At 40.9% G+C, this 7,622-nt stretch overlaps 1 long non-coding RNA gene across 9 annotated transcripts; it reads left to right on the forward strand.

Moving 5' to 3' along the window:
• Positions 1–6: 6 nt before the first annotated feature.
• On the forward strand, positions 7–7,133 carry LOC119365887. Of its 9 annotated transcripts, none has more exons than XR_005175799.1 (8): positions 7–381; positions 468–529; positions 1,107–1,294; positions 1,367–2,535; positions 2,793–2,886; positions 3,379–3,515; positions 3,763–3,995; positions 4,585–7,133. It is a non-coding gene; the product is annotated as an uncharacterized LOC119365887 (long non-coding RNA). The 9 variants fall into 9 exon arrangements; XR_005175805.1 differs by lacking the exon at positions 3,763–3,995 and having other exon boundaries at positions 4,585–4,738; positions 6,892–7,133; XR_005175802.1 differs by lacking the exon at positions 3,763–3,995 and having other exon boundaries at positions 1,367–1,472; positions 1,765–2,535.
• Positions 7,134–7,622: the final 489 nt, after the last annotated feature.

Below are 7,622 nucleotides of genomic sequence, written 5' to 3' on the forward strand. Positions count from 1 at the left end.
TTCCCCCCCGCCTCGCCTCTCTCCCTCCCCCCGTCCAAACCCTAGACCCGCGCTCGCCGGCCACCGCCGCCGCCGCTCGCCCAGGCCATCCTCCCGTTGTGAAGGAAGCGACCGTAGAGAGGAAGGGCGTCGCCGGGTGTGCGCGTGCCTCCACGGGTTCGCGCCGCGGTTGTCGGAGGCGTGGGCGCCATGGGTCAACCACACCGGGGAGGATGGGTGCACCACAAGCCTCGTCGGAGGTCGCCTCTCCATCCGCCATGGCTCTGGCGCTCGTCCTCCTCATCAGCGGTTGCCTTGCCGCGCTCCTCTCTTCTCGTCTCCCTCGCACCACGCCGGCTGCATGCCATCTCCGACGAGCTCATCCACGGGTCTCCGACTATGGTGCGTGCGCCTGATCCCTAAATCCCCTCTCTTGTCGGTTTCTTAATCTCCCCTCCTTGTGATTCCTTTGTTTGTTTTGTGCGCAGCTGCTCCGATCTGGAAGAGGGGGCCGGTGGAGCTGCTGCTGCTGCTGCTGCAGGTGGACGAGGTACGAGCTCTCATGGCTCCTCCCTCCTCCTACCCCCTGACGTGGTGAACTCCACCCCCTCTTCCTACCCCTTGCACATCTATCTTATTTTCATTGCAATTGTGGTTCTGGACACAACCTGGTGGTGATTGCTATTGTGCAATCTCATTCAGTTTTAATCAATACACGTCTTGTTTCAGTTTGAATGTGTGTGCAACCAATCAGATTTCTATTGTGATGTTTAATGCTTGTTGGCCCCTTGTTGTTAACTAGGTGAAAAATAAGAAGAAACCTTATCTATTTGATTTGAGGAGAATCATGTATATTTCTTTCATTAGAAGTACCACTGCTTGTATTTGCTTGTTTCCAGCAGCCATCTATAAAAAAAAAGCTACAGTTTTGGATTGTTGATTTAGCGGCATCAATCATTAATTGTTCTGCTATGTATGTTCTTAACTATGACTACCCGTTTAGGCGGCTCTTAGGTTAATATGGTCTTGGTTCTGGGTGGATCTCCGACTATTCCGGGTGGGCATGAATCTCTTCTTTGTTTCTTCATCTCCTATTATTCTGATTCTTGCGTTTATTTTATGTGCAGGTTGCCCTGATGAGGACAAGCTGCTTCTGCAGGTGGACGGGCCCTCATGGTTGCCGCACTCTCTCATCGGGAGTAGTCAGGAGAAGTGTCAGCCGCCAAAGCAGACGAGCCGAGCCATCAGTGGCTGCATCTTTGACATCCTTTCCTAGCGTGGTCGCCAGCATACGCCGTCCACCGGCAGTAGCAAGGTACATCTCTGTCGTTTCCTCCTCCGGGTCAGTGCATGCCCGTGGCGAAGCTTATATTGCATCATGGTGTAGGATCTGACGAGGACAGAGGCTGCTATGTGCTCACTTGCCATATGATTCGTGTCCCAAATCCTCTACCCGCCATGGAGCAAGCAACAACTTGTTGTTGTTATTTTTGGTTAAAAAAATCCCTTTTTGTTTTACTGCCAGCTTCTGTTAAAGTTTTTCTACCTTTGTTATGTATTGGATCCTCTAGCAGTTGTGTTGTATTGTTAGCAATTGAGCTTAGTTTACATATGTAGATGCAAGCTTGATCTTTCTTTTTGTGTATGAGAAAGAGCACTAGCTAGAACTGACCTGTCTCTCTCATGCATGCACACAGATAGAGAGGTTTAAGATGTGCATATGTTATGTCCCTTTTCGTTGTCATGAAATTACCTAAGATGTTCTTCTAATTTATTTTGTACCAGGAATTGATCAGCTAAACCATAAAAGGCAGAAAACCTTGAAGGAAAAATTGTGCCTGCTACAACTGAATAAGATCTGAGATAAGGACATCTGTTGTAATGACATATAGATTGATTTGGTGCTATGATTTCCGCTCTTGATTACTTCGCTTTACATGGATAAGAGTGTAGTACTTAGATGCATGGACCAGACGTTTATGTTCATGTGTGCAATCTGATAGGGAGACCAAAAGCTTCTGTGCATCTAAGAGTTGAGGTTCTTCTTTTTTGTTCAGATGTATCCTTCCATATTCCATTATTTTTATGCATCGGTGATCCATTGGGTACTCCAAAATCTTTTGTTATGCTGCTGATAAATATGCTCATGTTAAAAAAGATACCTTGCTTTGGCATGATATAGTCTCTAGATTTATTGAAGATGTCCATGAGTTGTATTGACACATTTGTTGACTTATATTCATGTCGTCTCTTTGTTCATATCCAGAGCTATTGGAGCAGGAGCTGCCTCTCTTTCTTGCTTGCCCGTGGCTACAATTGCCTTGATGTGCACCCTTTGGCAGAAGGTAAAAAGGAGTAGGGTATCTGGAACTGCTGCCTATGTCACGAGCAGCAACGGGAGATTTGTGCATTTGTTGCATGGGGAAGAAGAGGGTCAACATCGGGGAGAATGTAGAGGGGCGGGAACTGAGGTGAAGAAGGGGTGTAGTTCCATGGCTTCCTTGAGCTCCCTGTCAAGTTCATGGTAGAGATGCCTCATTGCTGCACCAGTGCCAGGTACCATCCCTCATGTTCACAGCTACTATGTGCTCCTACCACGCAATGGAAAACACAAATTTGTGTTTATAATGAAAAGTTACAGGCGAGCACATACTAAGGGAAGAAATTTCAGATATGGAGCGACAATATAACCAATTTTAGTTAATCACCTGGGAATAATCTATCTACACATGATGGCCGCAATATTTGGCTCTGCCTTCGATAAGCCACACCAAGCATGATATTTTAATTTTTTTTCGCTGATTTTATCACAGGATTGTTGCTGTCTCTGATTCCTTGAAGTCATGTACATGCCTGCATCCAGTTTGTGCTCGTCATCGCCTTCCTACCATAGCTACGGATATGCAGGTATAGCCCTCCTTTCTTTAATCTTCTTTTTGTTAACCTTCTTCTCTCAGCAATGTTTGTATGTATGAAATGTTCAATGTACATCATACTTTTTTAAAATGCTACTAGGTGCCTTTCCTGTGTCTTGATTGGTGATCCATCTTGTTTTGGTTCTAAGTTTCATTCCAGAGAAATGCTGACATTTCATTTGTATTTGTTGAATAAGAAATGCCAAGAACTACTAATATTATTAGGAGTGCTGGTTCCATTGCAATATAAATCCCATTAGACTATTCAAATCTTAGGGAATGTTATATTTCAGTTTTAGGAACAATTGCTCTCAGCTTCTTCCAAGTTGAATTTGATTAAAAAGTGAGTGTCATGTTTCACAAATAAGCACGGGAAAATATTTTCCTTGCAATGCCCATTGTTATTGGTTTTGGTTCTTCCTGGTTGTATCTAAACTTATTTTGAAGGTAGTCAATGGTTTTCTTATTGCTACATTTTGGTCAGGCCAGCCTGCCACCTCTCTTGCTGTCAACGTCACGGCGGCGCTCACGGTTGTTGCCCAGATCCTGGTGGGGATCGTAGTACGAGGCCAGAGCAGGGTATCGATGTCGGTGACCCTGCTGTCTCCACAGCACTTGAAGGTATGTGGATCCTTACTATTCGCCCCCAAGCCCGGTGCCTAACTTCATAGGTAGTAGCATAAAATTCAATGCTTCTATACTTCAAACCAAAGGATCCGTGTTATAGAAAGAAATTGTTCTAATTCACGTTTTTTTGTAAGTATATGCATTCTTGAGCTGGATGCGAAAATTGTGTTGTATGTCATCCTTTAACCGAATGCAAATCAATGTTCTTTAGCATCTTTTGGTTTATTTTTGGTTTCAACAGCAGGCACATGTTAGGCTGGGTTCCCCAGGCATTATGAAGCATCATGAGCAATGAACAATAGCAACGATTTGTTTGATTTTGGTTCATATTATCCATGTAAAGATTAAGTGATCTCTTCAGTTGTGCTTGGTCATCGGCGATAACCTTTGGACCAATAGTGTTTGATATTTTAGGGGTCCACTCTCGCATCGACTGAACACATAGTTCATTGCTGACAGTAGTGTCTTGAGCAGGTAATGCAGTTTGCAGATAAGTTGTATGTCTTGACGCATGGTTCATTGCTGACATTTTAGATACTATTCGAGCTTATTGCCTATGCAACTTTTTTTTCTCAAGAACTATATTCAATCAGGGGAAACTTTAATTAGGATTTAGAAAAAAATTTAGCTAGACCTCTTTTGTATTCTTGGCTCCAACTAGATTGCAATGTAGGATTTAAGTTTTAAAATGAATTTGCTCATTCAGAGGGTTCCATTCTTAGCCATTGGTAGATCGGTTCTCCTTTTGAAATGATCTGGTTATTAAGAAAAATAGGTGGGTGCATGTCATTGATCAACATTAGGTGGTTGGTACACTTAGTCTTTTGCTGGAGTATATTGAGGTGTCGCTACTTCTTGGCATTTGTATTTATTACTACTATTTAGCTACTGACCTCACAATCGAAATCAGAACTTGAAGTGATTCTAAGAATTAATTGAAGATAAGATAGCTTGCCCTCTGCTTATCGACGTAGTAAATTTGGTTTCCTACCTCTCAACATGTTCTGTTTGTAATGGGATTACAGTCTCTTATCTGTATGAATTGACTTAAGTATATCTCCAGGAACACCGTTTGCACAACATTCCTTCAAAGGGATTAATTTCACTTCCAGTGGATAAACAAAAATGTGAAAGGAGGGATTCCATGTCACAATCATGCCTATAGTTGGAAGTTGATGGACAATTGTCAAGTCCCGAAATGTTGGTTCACAGGTCAGGTATGTGTATTCTTTATTTTGAGTGACCACTGCACACTCCTAAATTGCCGGTTGGAGATTGTAAAACAAAGAGAAATATGTGCCGCAAACTTCTTTGGTTAGAATCAGTAGTTTCGATGCTTTTCTAATTTCATTGATTACCGCTGATATCAGTAGCATGTTAGGCTGCCAGCTCTAGAAATCATAGAGCAATGATGCATGTTAGTAAGTTTGCCGACCAACCATGGATATATTTCTACATGCATCGTTACTCTATATAGAAATGACTGATGGCATGTTTTTTCCTGCAGGACAAGCTACTTCTATTGATATATTATTACATAGTTAACACTTATTTTATTATGCTCAGCTTGCTCATAGGATTAACATTTCTTCTTTGAAATTACTCATAACCATGACCATATTGATATATAGATAATATTGTTCAGACATGAGACATTTAGCTGGAACATTTCTACTCTGATCCCCTTGATTCACAAAAAAAAAACTGCACTAAGCGAGACACCATGTACTACTGTAGTACTACATATGCACTCTAATTTTTCTGGATTTCTGTCTTATCTCAGATATAGATTACAATGCATTTGGTGAAATTTACTTCTGTGTGATGTTGCTCCATGTTAAAGTTTGGTCACTTGTTTTTAGGTCTACCCTGCCCACCATTTCTATAAAAATATACAAATTCTCTATTTATACCTGACTGCCATTTTTCCTGTTGGTTGTGTATATTTCTATACCTGAAGGTCTATATCTGGAGGATTATGCTTTCCCTGCCTTCTAAGAAATTATGTAATTGACTGTTCACATTGGTTGTAGGTCGTTGCTAGACACAGAATTGTACTCTTTTCAGTTATGTTTTTTGCATATCTATCTGTATTCAACTAGGAATCTCTCCTTTTGCAACACGAACACTCGACCAGGCACACTATACGACCCTCTCATGTTCCTTCCATTTTTCCTTAGTTGGGTTTAGAGATGGTTGCATACTAGAAATGTTTGATAAAATTTTCATTGCAGTTCTCCTATCTTTTGAACTCATTAGAATTTTTTTAAAACCCATTTGTTTGTTATTTTTGGTGCTTTCCAGGTGAGCCGTGTCAGCTCAGAGATGGTTTATATTATTTTTTATGAACTAGGCCGCTACCAATAATGGCCTCCTGTGAGCAGTATATTATTTTTGCATTTACCAGCATATGAGTCCTTGCACACATGGATTACATGACGAGTCTCCCTAGATTCTTTGCTCACATGGATTAGATATTCCTATAGAGAATAAATTGCTTTGCCAAAAAATGATTGATGAGTATGGCTAAAACTACAGGAGGTAGTGATTCCTTTGTAGCTCTTGATTTTGCAACTTATGGAAGGTTTTTTGCTTTATCTTTTTTGTTGGGGGAAAAGGTCGTCCTTTTCACACTTGATTCCGTCAAGGTAAACTGGGTGCACAACACAATTATTTATTTTTGTGAACACCGTAATCCCTTTTAATAAATTGGTAGGCCGTCTGCAAGATTCAGAAACTATCTATCCATGTAAGTTGTTTACGTTGGGCTGCAAATTGGGCTGCAAATTTCAATAATTGTGCGACACGTTTGCTCATTTGTTGTTTTTGACTTATTTTCACTTGATTTCTACAGATAGGGTTGTTTATGGGGCCTGGGAGCATTATATATTTATATCAAGTTCACCATAGTTTTGTTGTGAAACTTCTGGTTTGTTTTGATTGATCCTTACTTGTTCGTCTGTCTTCGGGATTGGATGGTGCACATGGTTGGTTAGGAAAAGAATTGAGATTCTATGACTGGTGTGCTACAGTTCTGTTAATGAAAGTGCCCTCTGATGGGGGGGTGTCTGATGTTAGCTTTTTGGTATGGGATTAGTATCTGAATGTTGGCCAGGTGCTCCTGAATGCACTTCATGCTTGCTATGTCCATCTGGGCTACATGTTTTGGTTGGCACATTCAGATAGGTTTGTTATGTTAGTTCTCTGTTTTAGTGATTATCTGCAGTTCTCAATTGTAGTGTGATGTGATTGATGTCTGTTTTTTTATATGCACGGAATAACAGGTAAAAATAGTTTGCTTGATGAAATGTTCTATTCAGTTTCACACACCACCACTCATATAAACCATGTGTCTGAACTGTTTTGCTAGCTTATTGCCATCGTTACAGCCGAATGGAGGAAGCCCAGGAAGCCTTTCGCCGTACTATGTTGCATCGAAATTTCTCACATTTGGGATCCTACGTTGTTGGACCTATACATGTCTTACTGTTAGCCTCATGTATATACTGTTATCATGCCATCCTCTTTATGTATGCCAAATAAATAAATTTCTACATGTATCTGAATATATTTTGTGTGCACACTTTATCATTCTTTGAGCAGTCCTTGTTATTATATATGTTTGCTTGTTATTATATATGTTTGCAAAAATGGCAAAATCATACTCTCTAATTGGCTTCGTAGTTTTTCACGTCCACTGCCATTGTGGCTTTTCCTCTCTTATGTTCCTGCTCGTATTACTGAACTTAATGTCAGCTAATTAGCTTTTGTAATCTCATGACTGCATTGAACTTGATGTTGCCTTACTTTTGGGGCGGGTTAGTTTTTATAATCTTATGACTTTGTTGAACACGATGATGTTACATTTCTGGAATATTTATTCTTTTCCATGAACTGTGTCATGTTACATATATATCTGGCCTACTAATGCATCGTGTGGTTTGATCTTCCATTATTTGACCATATCGGTTAGACCGGCACCTCGGGCCAAGGCGCGTTGTCGATCTAGTTAGTACTAGTCTGGACAGTCTATCTCTCATCTGTAATTTGTAGTCCACACGAAGCTCCACGTGCAATATCTTTTCATCTGCCTATTTTGTG

This window comes from Triticum dicoccoides, chromosome 2B, assembly GCF_002162155.2.
Source record: "Triticum dicoccoides isolate Atlit2015 ecotype Zavitan chromosome 2B, WEW_v2.0, whole genome shotgun sequence".
Taxonomy (NCBI): Eukaryota; Viridiplantae; Streptophyta; class Magnoliopsida; order Poales; family Poaceae; genus Triticum; species Triticum dicoccoides.